Source organism: Protopterus annectens, chromosome 5.part1, assembly GCF_019279795.1.
Source record: "Protopterus annectens isolate FY-2018-M chromosome 5.part1, PAN1.0, whole genome shotgun sequence".
In the NCBI taxonomy this organism is placed as follows: domain Eukaryota; kingdom Metazoa; phylum Chordata; order Ceratodontiformes; family Protopteridae; genus Protopterus; species Protopterus annectens.
Genome location: NC_056736.1, coordinates 303517503 through 303540424, shown reverse-complemented (window position 1 = coordinate 303540424; position 22922 = coordinate 303517503).

Sequence of the window (22922 nt, the reverse complement as noted above, 5' to 3'; positions counted from 1 at the left end):
ATTTTTACGTACCGAGTTGCCAGCTCTGACGTACAACCTTTAACGAAGGTACGCCCATTCACGCATGTCTCCGCACAGAAGATGCTTTAGTTAAGATTCGAACAGGACAACGTCATACTGTGAAGCGACAACTCTACCGCAGCACCACCACCGCAAAGGTGGTTAATTCATCTTGTCTTCATCTGTGGCTCTCAGTGAAAATGACCATGCTTGTGTAACAGTGGTCACAAGCCAATGATATCAGAATAAAATATTCCAGAGTCTGCATAAAGTAGTAGATTATAGAGGCAGTCTGCAAACATAAAAAAAAAAAAAAAAAATCAGTTAGCATTTTAGCTGTCTAAACAAAAATTACATTTTCGGATTTAGGTTACCCACTATCATCATAAAAAAAATACATCCCTGAGTCATCACTCAGTCGTTTTCCTTTCATTTCTTTCATTATGTACCTTTAAAGATGGATATGCCTTTCTTGTTTTTACATTTATAAATTAAAGACTGCATGACTCATTCTATAGGCCCGTTCTCTAATCACTGAAATGTTTATGGCACATATTTAATATGTAAAGTTAAAACTGGTGAATTCAAACAACCAGATCTATTTTTTCCTCAGTAGTGTTTTGCAAACAATCAGCAAATTAAATAAAGTAATTTTTTATCTAGTGCTCATCTTATACAAACTCATTTGACTTTAGTGCCAGCCTACATCTGCAAACTGCATGCATGTTATTAAACCATTTCTGGTACTCTGAGCTGCTCAGCTCAGATTTAGACTGCTTACACTGACAATATTCATTGCAAGATTAGACAAATCAGAACAAGCTTGTTGTGATTGCTAATTACCATTCATTCTTTATCAGGTAAGAGAAATAGCACTGCCATCTCCTGAGAGACCTCACTTGAGTGACCTACATAACTTGATAGATTTCTGGTTGGTTCACAGATAAGGCCTAACACGTCAGGATCAGTGATGCCACCTCCACTGGGATACTGGTAAACAGCAGAGTACCCCAGGGCTCCGAGTTTGGCATCTACTTCTTGGAAGTCAAGGCTAATATCAAATGCCTCTGGATCACCAAGTCTGCAGGTGACTGTATATTTGGGGATTCATAGATTACCCTATGACAGCAGCTTTCTACAACAGGGTCTAACACAAACAAATGACTGGTGCCAAACCCATGGATTAAAACTCAGTGTAAAGAATTGCATTATAGTGTTCTTGAGAAATCATCTACCAAATCTAATTATTCCATCAATAAAACATCCCTAAGAGTTGACTCGATAATTAGGGATCTGGGAACATATGTAGACAGTAATCTGGATTTTGACCAACACATAGCCAAGATAGAAAGAAAATCATTCTAAGTCACACAGCTCATAAGAAAGATTCCAGCATCCAGGTCCAAGGATGTTACAATACTGCTCTACTCAGCCCTTATCAGACCCAGCATTGTTTGCAATGCCCCCTTTGGAATGTAGCTACTAAGGCACTTGCAACAGTTGGAATGCTCTCAAAGGTTACTCACCAGGAGAATACAGGGTATGTATACCCTGTCCAGCATAGCCTTAAGGCCCTGTCTCTGTACTCAGTCTCCTACAGGTTACTGAGAAGCAATTTATGCCAAGTGTATATAACATCTTCAGATCCAGCTCTGATGAATCTGTTGCACATCCGCAAACTGAGCAGTGCCAGAAACACTAGATCCAAGGACCTGCATTTTGCATGCAACATTAATAGAACATGCTGGAGAGACTGATGTGTGTCTCAAACTATCCCCATGCTATGGAATAAGCTGTGAAGCAGAGTTCATACCTGACCTTTTTCAAAAGAAACCTTGATTATTAGATGGGAAATCAGAAATTCACCCCCAGTCTGGCCCCCGTGTCTCTGATGGACAGAGGTTGGCAGTAAGTAAATTAACCCCCACCTAGCTTAACCCCCCACATAAACCTTAGCTACCTCTTTACTAATATACATCACCATATAGGTGTCCAGGGAAGACCCTGGTGGTAATTACCCCTAGTATAAACTTATGAACCTATGAACCAATGTTCTTCTTGAAATATGCATTTTTGTAACTCTGTGTGGTTTAAGTTACTCATAAACAAAATAATAGAAAACTTAAATATAAACACTAACATGGTAAGTAAACTGAACTGAATGATAGATCTACTGAACCTGCCCTAGTGTTATTTACTTTCTGCACTGGAACTATGAGGTAATAATGTATTTTTTCTTTCATTAAAGTGCCCCATTGTACTTTTATACTTAACATATGCATCATGGATTTGGTGCCTCCAGTGGCATGATATACTTCCCTCTCAGTTGTTCCTGTTATACATGGCCTCTCTCTTCTAAAATGCAATTTTTTCCTTGTGTAACATCACAGAAAGTTAACGGCATTAGTGATATAAATGTAGGGATATTGCTGGAGTTCATTCATAGCCTTCAATGGATGCACCATAGCACAGGTGTGGGGCCCCATCTATTAACGTTTATGGACACCCCCCCCTCCCATGCACTCAATACAGAAACATCACCAAGGGATATAGTAAAATTATGTTTGCATATCATTATCAAAATGTTTACAAAGCTTATTATTAAGAAATCTCCCTCATCATATAGGTATGATAGAATCTTAAATACATCATGGCACTTAAATTACAAAATGCCCCAATACATATATGACATGTGAGAGAACACTTTAAACACATTATGTTAATCTGCAAACATTGATTTTACTTGCACATTCACTTAGAATACCTCTCTGTCTGACATGTGTTTCTAACTTTGTTTTAAGAATTTTGTAGATTTATTTCATTGTAGAGTCCCAGATAACCAAGTATAAACTCATTTTGGCTAACTTCTTATAGTTGCTGCCCTTAAATCAGGTGGACCACTGCTAAAATGTCAAATGGGAACTTGGTTCTTTCTTAGTTCCTGTTAATTAGGAAAGATACAGATAACTAAGCCTGAAAACAAGTGCAGTTGAAAGGCTCAGAGTCGTCCATATTTACCACTATATCATATAAGTATGATAGGTGCTTACTTAATGTTCCTAAAATAGTCCATTCAGAAACAAATATTTGGCAAAGTCAAACATTTGATTGCATGATGGTATTACAGATCATACCAATAATCCACTTAATTCAGTTAGATTGTCCTGTAAGTTTCATGTAATTATACAGTATTATGGTATACGTATCTAGCATAAGACATGTAAGATGTAATGTTTGTTTTACACTGGGTCATGCTATAATTAAGCTTTGTACTACATGTACTACATTTTTCTAGTGTAAACACTCTTTCTCCATTGTTATTTCATAATTACAAATGACAGCATAGTCTAGATGGGACATTTTGTTTTTAGTGGTAAAACCATTTCAGTGATGTGTAAGTAAAAAGTCTTCTTAGATAATAAAATACAATTCACAGCCTTGTAAAAACTCTAAATTGTATATGAAAAGAATAAAATAAAGTCACAATAAAAATGCAATGAAATGAAAGAAAATCTACTCCAACCCTATCATACCACCAGACCACTATGCTCCAGCAACAAAAATCAATTACAGGTAACTAGAACCAGGAACTCTACTGGAGAAGCTCTCTTCTCCTACTCCATAGCAAAATTATGGAATACCCTTCCTTAGACTATAACTTGTGTGTCATCACGCACTAACTTCAAAGCTGCTCTAAAATCTAATCTAAAAGAACACTGGGCATGCCCCTGTAACAAACCTCTCTAACATCTCTACCCCAAACTCTCTAATCCCTTTCTTCCACCCCTCTAATTACCTCAGATTACAGCCATATACATTGCTTGTAAACCTATATCTCAGCTGTAATCTTAGCCACTGTTATTCAAGGGTAATAGCTGCTAGCTCAGCTGTTAAAATACTTGCTAGTCTTTATGGCACCAATGATGTAAGTGTTGTACCATTTAACTAAATACTTAATTTCATTTTGAACTATAACTGTTTATTACTATTGTTAAACAAAACCTACCTATACATCTTTTAACTTGTAATTAATTGTTTTTAATTGTTGTTTTTATTGTGGAGCTTTTCTCCCCGGGCCTCCACTGAAAAAGGACCTGTGTCCAGTCGGATTTTCCCGGTCAACAAATGTAAATAAATAATAAATAATAATAAATAGATAGACTCATTATAACATCAATACTGATTTCAGCTAAAGAAAGGACTTGAGAAACAAATAGGATTTATGGACTTTTTGAAAGAAGATAACACAGCTGAAAGGCAAGTTTCAGTTGCATTATAATACCATCATCATGAGGTATTGTCTTAAACACTTTCATATGCTGGTCATTCAGTGCTGCATTTGTGTGCAAAGAGGCCTGCTTTTGTATTTATTTATTTAACATTTGTTTATCGGGAAAGTCTGACTTGGAATGAAGCCAATTTTCAGTGGAGGCCCAGGGAGAAATGCTCCAGACGAATGTCTTTGTAACATGGGAGGAAACTGGAGTACCCGGAGAAAACCCACACAAACACAAGGAGGACATGCAGACTCTGCACAGAAGGCACTCCAGCCAGAAATTGAACCAGAGAACCTCTTGCTGTGAGGTGACAATGATACCGCTGCACCACTACACCATTCAATGATTAAAGAAAAATATTCTATTTAAATGTACTGAAGATTCAGAAAAATGTCAATTGTAACAACACTTCACACTTTATAGTGACCATGCTGGTATTTTCCAACTGTTTGTCCTAGTATTTAAAATAAAATAAGGGTAACATACATAATAATAAATAACAATCTCATAGCAATTACAAGAATTGAAAGAAATTTACAAGATCTATAGATTTAGTTAGTTGACTAAAATTATCAGAGTCCTTGATTACTTGCTTTGTATATTCAGTTCATTGTTTTCTTTGTATATTCAGTTCATTGTTTTCTTTTACAAACAAAATTCACTGGTTATGACCTTTTTTTTAAATTTAATCCAAACATACCTATCAACAAAGTGGCCCTGCACTTGTAACAGACCCATTAGTAAGCTCCATTCTTATTCAAATTATCATCTCATCTACAATTTAAAATCTCAGTTAAAACATACATATCAACAAAATTGTCCTGCTCTTTTACCAGCCTTATTATTATGTCCCCTCTTATGAAGTCAAACCAAACTAATGTTATAAAAAGCCTCAATCACTTTTAAATGATAACATCCTGGTTTGAGTTCTCAAGTGAATTTTAGCAGTTTGGATTAAACATGCATGTGCTTTATTTTCTTTGTAGTAAATTTAAAATGTGAATGTATCTGTACGCAATAAATACTATAAAATTAGTAATGTTCTATGAATATATGCAAACTTAATATGTTGTGTATGTATTGTACAGTGTGTGTGACATGGTAATTAACTCATACGTTATACATATCTTAGAGTTATAATGTATATGGTGCAGTGGTGCAGTGGTAGCGTTGTCACCTCACCCCAAGAAGTTCTCCGGTTTGATTCTCAGCTGGGGTGCTCTCTGTGTAAGAGTATGCATGTCCTCCCTGAATTTGTGTGGGTTTCCTCTGCATGCTCTGGTTTCCTTGCATGTTGCAAAGACATGCATCTGGAGTGTTTCTCCCCGGGCCTCTGCTGAAAATTGGCTTTGTTCCAAGTTAGACTTTCACAGTAAACAAATGTTAAATAAAAGTATACTTTTACTGCTGACTCAAGTTAACCGCTTATGCAAATATATGCAATGTGGAGCTTTTCTCATGGGCCTCTGCTGAAAAGGGGCTTTGTCCAGTCAGGCTTTCCCAGCAGCCAAATGCAAATAAATAAATAAATAAATAAATAAATGCTTGAAGTGGATTATATGATTCCCAATGACATTTTTTCAGTGCTGTTCTACCTTTGTATTTTCTTTAAGGGATAGGAATAGATGTTTGGTTCATTACCGCATTATGGCTTAATATTTCTGTTGGGGGTGCATTTGGCATAATGGTTATGATTTTTGCCTCAGAGATACAGCAAGTCACAGGGTTTGTGCTGACCTTGAATTACTTTACTAGGCTTAAAAATGGCCCTTCAGGTTAGTTAGCCTAGTATTTACCTATGAACCTAAAAGGTAGTAGATGTCACCTCTTCATTTTAATTTTCACACATGACTAATTGTTTGATTTTATCTGTCATTCTGCATGGAGTCAGTAAAGTGTTTTAAAAGAATTGTGATTCAGTAAACTTTATTTAGAAAATGACTACATTTTTATTTTTATTTATTATTTTTATTTATTTTACAGTTTGTTTACCAGGATGATCCATTAGGCCAAGGAGCCTGTTTTCAACAGATTCCTGGGGAAAACAGCTCCAACAATGTTAAACTAGTGATAAAGTAATTAGATAAACATACAACAAAATGTTACAAAGTATACAAAATGTGTAAAATTTGTAGCATACAATGGAAATGAAAAATGTACTAAAAAGAAATAATTGTATTAAATACTTCTTCAGGGCAATCAAAGGAAGTATCTATATGTATATATATTTACATAGTCTACACTAGTGACTACTCAAGTCAGATTACAAGAACAAAAACAAGAATCAGAGAAGAGGGAAATTAAGGACTAATAGGTGAAGTGAAAGCTATAGGTATGTAAGGAAGAAGTAAGAATGCAAGATGTAGGAGGAGAGTTAGTTAGGGAACTAGACAGTGGCGATCAGTGTTATGTAATTTGGACAAAGAGAGGTAGGTAGGTTGTGGAGAACTACAGGAGAGGGATCTGAGTAATGAGAAATTAGAGAAGGGAGATAGGTAGGATATAGCTCAGCAGAGGAGAGTCGGGGGTTGGGGTTGGAGCAAGAGCATTACCAGAGGGATGAGAAGTGGGAGTGGAGCAAGGTTGTGGAGGTGGAGTGTTTGTTGGTGGCATGAATTTGTGGAGGAAGACAATTCCAGAGTTGGGATAGAGAGAAGGACAAAAGGAATTTGCCTGGAATTTGAGCAGGTTTGTGTAGTCTGAGCAGGTTTTGATTGTTTGAACTGAGTACTCTATCAGGCTGATGCAATTTGAGGGAAGAGTCAAGTGAATTGTTTTTCACTGCAGGCAATACACTACACATTTCTATTGACTTGTGATACACTATACATTTACACTGAATTTATTGATTTATTTACATTTGTTAACTGTAAATGCATAGTTGGAAAGGCCTATTTTCAGAAGCATCCTGTGGATAAAAACTTTTCATGTCAATAATAAGATGGTTTTAATAATAGATAATATGGGATTATATGTGTTAAGGACAAATTAGATCATGTGTATAGTACATATAACTATAAATATAGTGCATGTATCTCAGTAACTGCACTTTAAAACTGGCAAAAAAAGATACACTTTTCTATTTTCTCTGATATATGTTGTAGTTTTGTACTACAGCACACAACAGACACCAGAGAATAGTGTCAGAAATGTCTGATATCTTTGAAAGCTGTACACTTTGCAGACATACACTCACACACACACACACACACACACACACACACACACACACACACACACACACACACACACACACACACATACACACACACACACACACACACACACACACACACACACACACACACACACATTGGCAGAAGTAAGTGTCTAACAGCTTTTAAAGCTGTTGGCTGATTGGAGGTGCACTTCACTTCTAGCTGCTACCTTTGTGTTACCTACAAGTGTGTCACAGCTTTTAAAGTTGCAAACATTTCATGTTCTCACATGTTTGCCTTACGTCCTTGTAAGTGGTTGTACATAGGGTATCTAAGGCCCCATGTATTATAAAGAATTATGATCGTATTTCTCTGATTATGACCAACTAGTGATACCAGAATGGATGTTATGTTAAGATTCATCTTGAGAACTTTGTTTCACTCCACTCACAAAGTGCATTTCATAACATGAATTTCTCTTCTTCATAAACATTTTGAAATACATTTAAGTATAACCTATTGGGGGTTAAGCATGTTGGACTTTCTTAAATTAACACCTTCACTGATTATCTGAGTAAATTTGGAAAAATATACTTTGATGTTTGTATTTCTAATTAATTTAAAAGAAACTAAGACATTAATTATAATCTTCTTTCTTACTTGAAACAAATGTTAGTTGTTTCGCTAGCACATTCATTGTTTTAACAGTTAAAGTCTTTGAACTTGTATTTAAAATATTAAAAGTACCTCTGGATTTAAATTCATGTCCAAAAAGTTCCAGTTTCATTCCATCTCCTGCTTCTGACTGCTTGCTTTTGACATTCACTTCTTGTAAAATTTAAGCAGCAATGTGAATTTCAAAATATATGTAAAAAACTTTTAACACATTCTTAGTGACTAACAAGGGGCAAAGATGTAAGATATTGTACAATTTGAATGTTAACAAAAATGAGCTCTAATAAGACAAGCATTTGTATAATGATGGCTGACAAAGGTGTGACATTAGTGATAGTGGATAAAGATCAATACACTGTGGGGATGCCATAAATGTTAAAACATAAGATATCTTTATCAAGAAGAGCATAAATATAAGACACTTAAAAATTATAAGAAACTAGATGGCTTATTGCTGTCTGCTGCAAACATTTGCCAATATTTGTATGCTTGTGATATAAAAAAGTGAAAGTAAAGGCCCACAGTTCCTTTTTAGGCAATGCCAATGATAAACCCATGAACCTAAGAAAACAAGCAAAGGCAAAATATGAAGGTGTTACTGAATAATGCTAGGAGCCTAAAAAAGAAACCACACTCCTACAAGCCCTTCTGTACCTGGAGGATATTGACAACTCTGTAGTGACTCAAACATACTTTAAAATGGCTATGCAAGGCTATAACCTCTTCTGCTCAATTATACTAGCTACTGCAGAGAAGGAGAAAAAAGGTGGAGGTGTCTCAATCTACATCAAGAACCACAACCATGATGGTAAAGCAGCATGATGCATTAGAACTTTTTCATGTCCAAATAACCATCAGAAAGATCCAGTAGCATATATTAGCTAGCTATAGAACTCTGTGTATGACATAAGAAAGGAAGAATGTCTATCTATAGGAACTAGAATGACTCAGTATTAAATCCAGTACCATATATTAGCTAGCTATAGAACTCCGTGTATGACATAAGAAAAGAAGAATGTCTATCTATAGGAACTAGAATGACTCAGTATTAAATCCAGTACTATATATTAGCTAGCTATAGAACTCCGTGTATGACATAATAAAAAGGAACTGTGGGCCTTTACTTTCACTTTTTTATATCACAAGCATATAAATATTGACAAATGTTTGCAGCAGACAGCAATAAACCATCTAGATTCTTATAATTTTTAAGTGTCTTATATTTATGCATTTTTTGATAAAGATATCTTATGTTTTAACATTTATGGCATCCCCACAATGTATTGATCTTGATCCACTATCACTAATGTCACACCTTTGTCAGCCATCATTATACAATTGCTTGTCTTATTAGAGCTCATTTTTGTTAACATTCAAATTGTACAATATCTTACATGTTTGCCCCTTGTTAGTCACTAAAATCGCAATAGCGTAGTGTAGAGCCTTCACACAAAGATGAGGCATTCACGGTTCGAGTCCCACCACTCCCCTCTCTATTTCCCCCACCACACCCCAAGATTCTCACTGCACCTTCCTAAACATACTGGAAAATATTAAGATACAACCCAAACAACCTAATACTGGGTGATTTCAACTACCCTGCCATTAATTGGGAAAACTACTCTGTTACCAACTCCTTTTCCCAACGGTTCCTGGAATTTATAAATTCCAATGCCCTGGATCAACTAATCCATTGTCCCACCAGGAGCTCCAATATCCTAGACCTGGTCATTACCAACATGGGAGACAGATGCTCCACACCAGTGGTCACCCCTTCATTGGTCAGGTCTGACCATAAGCAAATCACCCTTGACATCCACATCCCACCCCCCAGTAAGGAAACCTCCTTAAAACACTTCTCCAAAGCCAACTTCATGCTCAGAAGTGACAAACTTCGCAACACCCATGCAGACAGGATCTGGAAGTTCGACTGCAGAATCCTACACTAAGGCACTGTACGAGCACATCCACTCGTGCATGAATCGTGCAATCCCAAACAGAACCAAGATGATCTTCTCCAAAAAAAGGAAGCCAATCTGGTGGTCCCCTGCTATAAACAAACTATACAACAGAAGGAAGAAACTGTTGCAGAAAAGAGGAAAATCCCAGGATGCAAAAAACTCCCTCACCAGCCTCAGTAAGAAACTGAGATCCCTCATAAAATCCTCAAAAGCTAGTTATGAAAATAAAATTGCCAAAGATTCCAAAGACAATCACAAGGCATTCTATAGTTATGTTAAGAATCTAAATGGCAATGCTCAGATCTGCTCTGAGCTACAACAGAATGGCATTAAATATACTGATCCCAAGGATATTGCCAATATCCTGGCAGATTGATTTAGTGCCAACTTCACCCCCCTCTCACCCCATAAAGGGCCCATCTCAATACCAAAAGATTGCCAAATTCTGATAATCACAGCCACACAGGTAGAAATAGCACTCTCCAAAGCTAAGAATACAGCATCCATGGGACCAGATGACATCCCAGGCTGTGTACTACATGAACTACAAAATGAATTGGCACCTCACCTAAGTGTCCTGTTTAATCATAGCCTCACCTCAGGCTTCGTGCCCACTGAGTGGCACACAGCTACAGTTATCCCGCTCCACAAGGGAGGATCCACCTTGGATCCCGGGAACTACTGTCCCATCAGTCTGACAAGCCTGATCTGCAAGGGCATGGGACGCATTATCATGGAACTTATAAACAAAGACATTGGCAACCTTCAAACACTGGACCCCACCCAGTTTGGGTTTGTGAAGGGCCGATCTTGTCTCCTGAATCTGATTGACTTCTTCGAATCAGTCTCCAGAGCTGTGGACGAGGGTAAGGAGGTCCACACAGCCTATCTGGACCTCGCCAAGGCCTTCGACACCAACCCCACTCTGGAATCATAGATAAACTTACTAAGCTGGGCATAAATCCCTATGTCACTCGATGGGTTGCCAAGTGGCTTACTGACAGAACCCAGACTGTAAAAGTAGCAGACTCCGAATCCAGTTCCAGACAAGTGACAAGTGGAGTACCTCAGGGTTCAGTCCTGGGACCACTCTTGTTTGGCATCTACTTCTCTGAGGTACAAGCCAACACTAAGGGACTCTGGCTAACAAAGTTTGCAGATGACTGCAAACTGGGAGCCATTATAGAATCCCCAAATGATGTGGATAGTCTACAAAAGAGCCTTACAGAAACAGATGCCTGGTGCCAGAGCCATGGGCTAAAGCTTAATGCCAAGAAATGTATAGTTATCCCCTTTGGAAAAAAAAAACTGTACCCATGAACTACCACATAGGAGGCAGGACACTAAACATCGAAAGTGTGATGAGAGACTTTCAGCTTGTACCTACTCAGCACAGACTCCACGTGGGCCAGCAGAGTAATCCAGGCTGCAGAGAGCTGAATAAGCGACTTTTCTTGATACTAAGTATAATTTTTGTTGCTTTCCACATCTGAATACCTAGCGACTGTATTTCGCCTGCCTTTCTGTTACATTGAAGCTGTTTTTACTGCATTTAACTTAATATTGCACTTGGAATCCTTGTTTGTTACTATTTGACTGTATTTGTAGCAAATTCTTCTGTGTAAGCTGTAGTAGCTGATTCATAGCATTTATAAGTGTTCGCTGTACCTGTTTCTGCCTGTTTTGTGAAAAAAAAAAAGAAAAAATATCTCTTGTTTTTCCTGCTTTACTAGTTTAGTCCAGTTTCAGAGTTGCTGATTCCTGGGCTTTGGTTGTAGTTCCTGTGTACTGTTTCCTTGCCTTATTTGGGGGAGAGGAAGTTACCTTGCTTACCAGTGGGAGTGGGAAGCATTGAGCTGCCTTTGTCCAGTTTTGTGAGGTTTCAGCCAGTAACTAGTAGTTTATTGGTCGTTTTGGGCCAGTTTCTAGCTTTTTCCAGCCCCCTGGTATAAAATGCGGTAAACGTGTGTTAGCGCGATTTAGCGCGATTTAGAGCTGCCACTGTTGCACACTAGGGCAGCGCCGGTTAAGCAGGTTTAAACTATTCGGGCTACCTAAAGTCCACTCTTCAAATTTTCCCTTAAAACTACCTTCCTCGAACTATACTACTGATCAAATCAGCGTATCCTATAACTAAAAAGATCATCTCTACTTGACTCCAAGTAGACTATTCTCTATCTGTTAAACCTAGCCCTTGCTCCTACAGTACTTATTACCTTGATACGGCACTCTTGTCATAGATAGTACCCCAAAAAGGCAACTTCCCATTTCTCGGTCACCCGTCCCCGGAATCTTTTTAAAGTTTTTGTCTATCCTTCTAGCATGTCGAGGGATCAGTTGCTAGTGTCCTCTCCTGCTCAGCTGGTGAACCTGGGAATATTGAGGCAATGTTACAATTGCCTCATGTACACAGACAACCCTCTCCTCCTCCCACAAAACACAAATACATGCAAGAGATGCAACTATACGGCCAAACTGGAGGCTGAGCTCTCTCAACATAGGACTGGCAAGACCAGTCAGGAGGAGAAGGTTATCACACACACTATAGACCCAGTCTCACATAGTACCATTACAACCTCAAATCATACACATAAACACACAAAGACATACTCGGAGGCTCTGATCAAAAATCTACCAAAACAGCAGAGGTCACCAAAGCAGACACCCAAACAACCACCACCTCAGAACACAACACCTGCAACACATAGACCTCACAGTCAGAGTGTCAAACAGTCATAGCCCTTAAGGCCAAACACAATGCCAGACACACTAGTCATTGGTGACTCCATAGTCAGACACACTGACGTCCCGCTCACAAGACTGAGTAAGGAGAAGGTCACAGTAAGCTGCCTGTCGGGCGCTAGAATCTGCCACATAATGCAAGCACTCAGGTCTCTCAACAGCAGGTACAAATATGACTCAGTCATTGTCCACGCTGGTGTAAACGACCTGAGATGTACCTCCTTGGACTACATGAAAAGAGACATTGAGGAGCTCTCTGATTATGTAGCCCAGGCAGGTATGACCCTGACCTTGAGCAGTATCCTACCTTCACCAAGAATGATGCCACAATACAGAGATAAGATGATCAGCTTTAACAATTGGCTTAAACACTGATGTCATTCAAAGGGGATCCAGTATCTGTCTGCCTGGGATGACATGCTGGACAAGCCACGCTGCTTCGCAAGGGACAGCTTGCACCTGTCACCCCTGGGATTCCGGATATTGGCAAAGGCTCTTGCCACCCCATAGTGCCTTTTTTAGGCAAAGCTCAAATTCTAAACCTACCACCCTAGAACACAAAAAAGGAAAAAAACTAAGGGTAATGCTGCTCAATGCCAGAAGTCTAAATCTCAAAATGCACGCACTCGAGGCCCTTCTCAGTATGGAGAACATTGATGTCTGTGCTGTGACAGAAACCTGGTTCAGGGCTCCTGAGAGCACCCCAGCACTATCAGGTTTTACCTCATATCATGCGTTCCGGCCCCAAAATCCGGACAATACCAAGAAAGGAGGGAGGGTATCCATATTCATCAAGGACACCCACACCTCAAGACTGGTGGCAACGCACGATGCATCAGAGACCATCCAGGTGCAATTAACCATAGGCAAGACTGCTCTGCAAATTGTAGCATGTTACAGGCCACCCTCACAAACTCAGGAACCTCACATGGCCTTCCTGAAAACACTAGAGGGGATAAATGTATCACGAAACACCATCATACTAGGTGACTTCAATTACCCTAATATAGACTGGGAACACTACTCAAGCCCAAACACCCTAGCCCAAAAGTTCCTGGAATTCATAAACTCAAATGCCATGGAACAACTAGTCACCATCCCCACAAGAGGAGATAACATACTTGATCTCATCATCACGAACATGGGAGCACAATGTTCAACACCGAGAGTATACCCCTCACTGGTGAGATCAGATCACAAACTAATCTTGCTGGAGGTCCTCATCCCACCCCCACCTGAAATAAAAAAGACCACAGTAAAGAACTTCTCAAAAGCCGACTTCACACTTCTAAAGACTAGTGTGGTCTCCTTTCAGGCCCCGAGCCGTGGAAAACAATACTCAAGCCGCTGAATCACTTACAAATGCCTTCTACCAGCACCTGCTGGACTGCATGGATAAGGCAATCCCAAGCAAAACAAAGACTCTTTGTACCAAAGGCAAGCGTCCAGTCTGGTGGACCCCAGCCATAAACAAACTCTACAACAAAAGGAGGAAGCTACTACAAGATAGAGCAAAATCCTTAAAAGGTAAGACACCCTTGATCACTATAAGTAAAAAACTAAGAGCTCTCATAAAATCATCCAAAGCAAATTTCGAGAGAAAAATAGCTAAAGACTCAAAAGACAATCATAAGGCCTTCTTTAGCTATGTTAGAAACCTAGGAGGAAACTCCCAGATATGCTCAGAACTAGTTCAAAATGATGTGAAGATTACTGATCCTACAGACATTGCCAACATACTGGCTGACAGGTTCAGTGCAAACTTCTCCCCCCCAAAAGGAGAGATATCTATACCAAACGAGTGCAGCCCGCCAAACATCTCCAGCGCCCAAGTGAGAACTGCTCTCTCCAAAGCAAAAAACACAGCATCCATGGGACCTGATGGTGTCCCCGTCTGTGTGCTCCACGAACTCAATGAGGAATTAAACCCACAGCTAGGACAGCTGTTTAATCAAAGTCTTACCTCTGGATACGTACCCAGGGAGTGGCGCACTGCAACCGTGGTCCCACTTCACAAAGGCGGTGCCGCCACAGACCCTGGAAATTACCGGCCCATTAGCTTGACAAGCCTTATCTGCAAAGCCATGGAGAGGATCATAATGGACCTCATAAATAAAGACATAGGGAATTTGCAGACTTTGGATCCAACCCAGTTTGGCTTTGTCAAAGGCAGATCATGCCTTTTAAACTTGGTTGACTTTTTCGAAACAGTCACCAAAGCCATTGATGAGGGAAAAGCAGTCCATACAGCCTACCTCGATCTGGCTAAGGCCTTCGATACAATACCCCACTCAGGTATCATTGAAAAACTCATCAGCTTAAATGTTAACCCATACATCACAAGATGGGTTGCAAACTGGCTGAGTGACAGAACCCACAGGGTCAGAGTTGCTGGCGCCATGTCAGACTCAAAGCCTGTCACAAGTGGTGTCCCACAGGGCTCAGTCCTGGGCCCACTCTTGTTTGGCATCTACTTTTCTGAAGTACAAGCAAACACAGGAGGGTTATGGCTGACAAAGTTTGCAGATGACTGCAAACTGGGCGCCATAGTAGAAAACACATCTGACACAGATATCCTTCAGAAGGGTCTCACAGAAGCGGATAACTGGTGCCAGAGCCACGGCCTAAAGTTAAATGCCAAAAATGCATAGTCATACCCTTCGGGAAAAACAAGGTTACCCCTAGCTACCAAATAGGTGGCAATCCACTGAGCACAGAAGAAGTTATCAGGGACCTGGGGACCCAGGTTGATAGTAGTCTGTCATTCGACACCCATGTAGCTAAAGTAGTTAGGAAGACCTTCTACATTGCCCACCTTATCATGAAGGGATTCTCATCTAGATCAAGGGAGGTCATAGTCTCCCTTTACTCATCACTCATCAGACCAATGATTGAGTACAATGCCCCATTCGAATGTATCTGACCCGACACTTGCAGCAGCTGGAGAGGCCACAAAGTTCCTCACCAAAAGGATAAAGGGTCTCAAAATCTGTCCTATGCTGCCCGACTGAAAGAACTCCAGCTCTATTCAGTCGCTTACCGCTGCTCAGAGGTGACCTTTGCCTAACATACAAGGCCATGTCAAACCCAGATTTGATGAATATGCTTCACCTCAAAAAATCTAGATCCATCAGAGCCACAAGGGTGGGAGACTTAAACCTCGACACGGCTATTAATAGGACGTGCTGGAGGGATAGATTCATCACCCAAAGACTCCCTATGCTGTGGAACAAAATCCCGGTACATGTGAGGCAGAGCACCTCGCTGGCCTTGTTCAAGAGAAATCTTGACCAATGGATGGGAGATCGCAGATATACCCCAGGGATTACCTCAGTGTCACTGCTCGACAGAGGCACGGCAAAATAATGGGTATAGTTCCCCATACTAAAGGGGTGGCGTAAGCCACAAAACGATGGGCTAGGCTCGTAAATGCCCTCGGGCAATAGCCTAGTATGAACCTATGAACCTATGAACCTATAAGTGGACAGTGGTCTCACTTTCGATAACCACATCACCACAACAGTCAGGAAATGCTTCTATGCGGCACACCTCATCTCTGAGGGATTTTCATCCAGAAAAAAAGAGGTCATTGTCCCACTGTACTCATCCCTCATTAGACCCATTATAGAGTATAATGCCCCATTTGGTATGTACCTCACAGGACATCTGCAACAGCTGGAAAGGCCATAGAAATACCTCACTAAAAGAATCACAGGCTTAAACCAGATGCCATATGCTGACTGTCTAAAAAAACTCCAGCTATACTTTGTGGCATATCGTCTACTCAGAGGTGATCTCTGCTTAACATACAAGGCCATGTCAAACCCTGAGCTGTAGGACATGCTCCACTTAAAGAAATCCCAATCCCTCATTGCCATACGCTACAGGGATCTAAACCTTATCTTCACAATGAACAAAACATGCTGGACAGATAGGTTCCTGACCCAGAGACTCCCCATACTCTGGAATAGACTTCCCATACATGTCAAGCAGAGCACCTCATTGACCCTCTTCAAAAGGAACCTTGATGATTGGACAGGAGATAGGAAATTCACCCCGGGGATCATGTCAGTCGCACTGCTAGACAGGGGCCCAGAGAAGTTAATATTGTGGGAAGAAATTTCCAGGGAATTGTTATGGCTAGGCTTGCATAGGCCTTAGGGCCGATAGCCTAGTACCAACCTATGAACCTATGAACCTATAAGAAAGGAAGAATGCCTATCTATAGGAACTAGCATGACTCAGTATTAAATCCAGTACCATATATTAGCTAGCTATAGAACTCCCTGTATGACATAAGAAAGGAAGATTGCCTATCTATAGGAACAATAATGACTCAGTATTAAATTAGTACCATATATTAGCTAGCTATAGAACTCCCTGTACGACATAAGAAAGGAAGAATGCCTATCTATAGAAACTAGAATGACTCAGTATTAAATCCAGTACCATATATTAGCTAGCTATAGAACTCCCTGTATGACATAAGAAAGGAAGATTGCCTATCTATAGGAACTTGAATGACACAGTATAAAATCCAGTACCATATATTAGCTAGCTATAGAACTCCGTGTATGACATAAGAAAGGAAGAATGCCTATCTATAGGAACTAGAATGACTCAGTATTAAATCCAGCACCATATATTAGCTAGCTATAGATCTCCGTGTACAACATAAGAAAGGAAGAATGCCTATCTATAGGTACTAGAATGACTCACTATTAAATCCAGTACCATATATTAGCTAGCTATAGAACTCCCTGTATGACATAAGAAAGGAAGAATGCCTATCTATAGGAACTAGAATGACTCAGTATTAAATCCAGTACCATATATTAGCTAGCTATAGAACTCCATGTATGACATAAGAAAGGAAGAATGCCTATCTATAGGAACTAAAATGACTCAGTATTAAGTCCAGTACCATATATTAGCTAGCTATAGAACTCCCTGTATGACATAAGAAAGGAAGAACACCTATCTATAGGAACTAGAATGACTCAGTATTAAATTCAGTACCATATATTAGCTAGCAATAGAACTCCCTGTATGACATAAGAAAGGAAGAATTCCTATATATAGGAATTAGAATGACTCCGTATTTAATCCAGTACTATATATTAGCTAGCTATAGAACCCCCTGTATGACATAAGAAAGGAAGAATGCCTATCTACCGGAACTAGAATGACTCAGTATTAAATCCAGTACCATACATTAGCTAGCTATAGAACTCCATGTATGACATAAGAAAGGAAGAATGCTTATCTATAGGAACTAGAATGACTCAGTATTAAATCCAGTACCATATATTAGCTAGCTATAGAACTCCGTGTATGACATAAGAAAGGAAAAATGCCTATCTATAGGAACTAGAATGACTGTATAAAATCCAGTACCATATATAAGCTAGCTATAGAACTCCCTGTATGACATAAGAAAGGAAGAATGCCTATCAATAGGAACTAGAATGACTCACTATTAAATCCAGTACCATATATTAGCTAGCTATAGAACTCCGTGTATGATGTAAGAAAGGAAGAATGCCTATCTATAGGAATAGAATCACTCAGTATTAAATCCAGTACCATACATTAGCTAGCTATATAACTCCCTATATGACATAAGAAAGGAAGAATGCCTATCTATAGGAACTAGAATGACTCACTATTAAATCCAGTACCATATATTACCTAGCTATAGAACTCCCTGTATGACATAAGAAAGGAAGAATGCCTATCTATAGGAACTAGAATGACTCAGTAATAAATCCAGTACCATATATTAGCTAGCTATAGAACTCCCTATATGACATAAGAAAGGAAGAATGCCTATCTATAGGAACTAGAATAACTCATTATTAAATCCAGTACTATATATTAGCTAGCTATAGAACTCCCTGTATGACATAAGAAAGGAAGAATGCTATCTTTAGGGACTAGAATGACTCAGTATTAAATCCAGTACTATATATTAGCTAGCTATAAAACTCCCTATATGACATAAGAAAGGAAGAGTGCCTATTTATAGGAACTAGAATGACTCAGTATTAAATCCAGTACCATATATTAGCTAGATATAGAACTCCATGTATGACATAAGAAAGGAAGAATGCCTATCTATAGGAACTAGAATGACTCACTATTAAATCCAGTACCATATATTAGCTAGCTATGGAACTCCCTGTATGACATAAGAAAGGAAGAATGTCTATCTATAGGAACTAGAATGACTCAGTATTAAATCCAGTACCATATATTAGCTAGCTATAGAACTCTGTGTATGACATAAGAAAGTAAGAATGACTATCTATAGAAACTAGAATGACTCAGTATTAAGTCCAGTACCATATATTAGCTAGCTATAGAACTCCCTGTATGACATAAGAATGGAAGAATGCCTATCTATAGGAACTAGAATGACTCAGTATTAAATCCAGTACCATATATTAGCTAGCTATAGAACTCCATGTATGACATAAGAAAGGAAGAATGCCTCTCTATAGGAACTAGAATGACTCAGTATTAAGTCCAGTACCATATATTAGCTAGCTATAGAACTCCCTGTATGACATAAGAAAGGAAGAATGCCTATCTATAGGAACGAGAATGACTCAGTATTAAATTCAGTACCATATATTAGCTAGCAATAGAACTCCCTGTATGACATAAGAAAGGAAGAATTCCTATCTATAGGAATTAGAATGACTCCGTATTACATCCAGTACCATATATTAGCTAGCTATAGAACTCCATGTATGATATAAGAAAGGAAGAATGCCTATCTATAGGAACTAGAATGACTCACTATTAAATCCAGTACCATATATTAGCTAGCTATATAACTCCCTGTATGACATAAGAAAGGAAGAATGCCTATCCATAGGAACTAAAATGACTCAGTTTTAAATCGAATACCATATATTAGCTAGCTATAGAACTCCCTATATGACAAAAGAAAGGAAGAATGCCTATTCATAGGAACTAGAATGACTCAGTATTAAATCCAGTATCATATATTAGCTAGCTATAGAACTCCATGTATGACATAAGAAAGGAAGAATGCCTATCTATAGGAACTAGAATGACTCTATTAAATCCAGTACCATGTATTAGCTAGCTATAGAACTCCCTGTATGACATAAGAAAGGAAGAATGCCTATCTATAGGAACTAGAATGACTCAGTATTAAATCCAGTACCATATATTAGCTAGCTATAGAACTCCCTGTATGACATAAGAAAGGAAGAATGCCTATCTGTAGGAACTAGAATGACTCAGTATTAAATCCAGTACCATATATTAGCTAGCTATAGAACTCCCTATATGACATAAGAAAGGAAGAATGCCTATCTATAGGGACTAAAATGACTCAGTATTAAATCCAGTACTATATATTAGCTAGCTATAAAACTCCCTATATGACATAAGAAAGGAAGAGTGCCTATTTATAGGAACTAGAATGACTCAGTATTAAATCCAGTACCATATATTAGCTAGCTGTAGAACTCTCTGTATGACATAAGAAAGGAAGAGTGCCTATTTATAGGAACTAGAATGACTCAGTATTAAATCCAGTACCATATATTAGCTAGCTGTAGAACTCTCTGTATGACATAAGAAAGGAAGAATGCCTATCTATAGGAACTAGAATGACTCAGTATTAAATCCAGTACCATATATTAGCTAGCTATAGAACTCCCTGTATGACATAAGAAAGGAAGAATGCCTATCTATAGGAACTAGAATGACTCAGTATTAAATCCAGTACTATATACTAGCTAGCTATAGAACTCCGTGTATGACATAATAAAAAGGAACTGTGGGCCTTTACTTTCACTTTTTTATATCACAAGCATGCAAATATTGGCAAATGTTTGCAGCAGACAGCAATAAACCATCTAGATTCTTATAATTTTTAAGTGTCTTATATTTATGCACTTTTTGATAAAGATATCTTATGTTTTAACATTTATGGCATCCCCACAATGTATTGATCTTGATCCACTATCACTAATGTCACACCTTTGTCAGCCATCATTATACAATTGCTTGTCTTATTAGAGCTCATTTTTGTTAGCATTCAAATTGTACAATATCTTACATGTTTGCCCCTTATTAGTCACTAACATTGCAATAGCGTAGTGGTAGAGCCTTCACACAAAGGGGAGGCATTCACGTTTCGAGTCTCACCACTCCCCTCTCTATTTCCCCCACCATACCCCAAGATTCTCGCTGCACCTTCCTAAACATACTGGAAAATATTAAGATACAACCCTAACACCCTAATACTGGGTGATTTCAACTACCCTGCGATTAATTGGGAAAACTACTCAGTTACCAACTCCTTTTCCCAACGGTTCTTGGAATTTATAAATTCCAATGCCCTGGATCAACTAATACATTGTCCCACCAGCGGCTCCAATATCCTAGACCTGGTCATTACCAACATGGGAGAAAGATGCTCTACACCAGTGGTCACCCCCTCATTGGTCAGGTCTGACCATAAGCAAATCACCCTTGACATCCACATCCCACCCTCACCCCCCAGTAAGGAAACCTCCCTAAAAAACTTCTCCAAAGCCAACTTCATGCTCAGAAGTGACAAACTTTGCAACACCCATGCAGACGGGATCTGGAAGTTCGACTGCAGAATCCTACTCTAAGGCACTGTACGAGCACATCCACTCGTGCATGAATCGTGCCATCCCAAACAGAACCAAGATGGTCTTCTCCAAAAAAAGGAAGCCAATCTGGTGGTCCCCTGCTATAAGCAAACTATACAACAGAAGGAAGAAACTGTTGCAGAAATGAGGAAAATCCCAGGATGCAAAAAACTCCCTCACCAGCCACAGTAAGAAACTGAGATCCCTCATAAAATCCTCAAAAGCTAGTTACGAAAATAAAATTGCCAAAGATTCCAAAGACAACCACAAGGCATTCTATAGTTATGTTAAGAATCTAAATGGCAATGCTCAGATCTGCTCTGAGCTACAACAGAATGGCATTAAATATACTGATCCCAAGGATATTGCCAATATCCTGGCAGATCAATTTAGTGCCAACTTCACCCACCTCTCACCCCCTAAAGGGCCCATCTCAATACCAAAAGATTGCCAAATTCTGATAATCACAGCCACACAGGTAGAAATAGCACTCTCCAAAGCTAAAAATACAGCATCCATGGGACCAGATGACATCCCAGGCTGTGTACTACATGAACTACAAAATAAATTAGCACCACACCTAAGTGTCCTTTTTAATCATAGCCTCACCTCAGGCTTCATGCCCACTGAGTGGCACATAGCTACAGTTATCCCGCTCCACAAGGGAGGATCCAACTTGGATCCCGGGAACTACTGTCCCATCAGTCTGACAAGCCTGATCTGCAAGGGCATGGAACGCATTATCATGGAACTTATAAACAAAGACATTGGCAACCTTCAAACACTGGACCCCACCCAGTTTGGGTTTGTGAAGGGCCGATCTTGTCTCCTGAATCTGATTGACTTCTTCGAATCAGTCTCCAGAGCTGTGGACGAGGGTAAGGTGGTCCACACAGTCTATCTGGACCTCGCCAAGGCCTTCGACACCATCCTCACTCTGGAATCATAGATAAACTTATTAAGCTGGGCATAAATCCCTATGTCACTCGATGGGTTGCCAACTGGCTTACTGACAGAACCCAGACTGTAAAAGTAGCAGACTCCGAATCCAGCTCCAGAAAAGTGACAAGTGGAGTACCTCAGGGTTCAGTCCTGGGACCACTCTTGTTTGGCATCTACTTCTCTGAAGTACAAGCCAACACTAAGGGACTCTGGCTAACAAAGTTTGCAGATGACTGCAAACTGTGAGCCATTATAGAATCCCCAAATGATGTGGATAGTCTACAAAAGGGCCTTACAGAAACAGATGCCTGGTGCCAGAGCCATGGGCTCAAGCTTAATGCCAAGAAATGTATAGTTATCCCCTTTGGAAAAAAAATGTACCCATGAACTACCACATAGGAGGCAGGACACTAAACATCGAAAGTGTGATGAGAGACTTAGGGACACAAGTGGACAGTGGTCTCACTTTCGATAACCACATCACCACAACAGTCAGGAAATCCT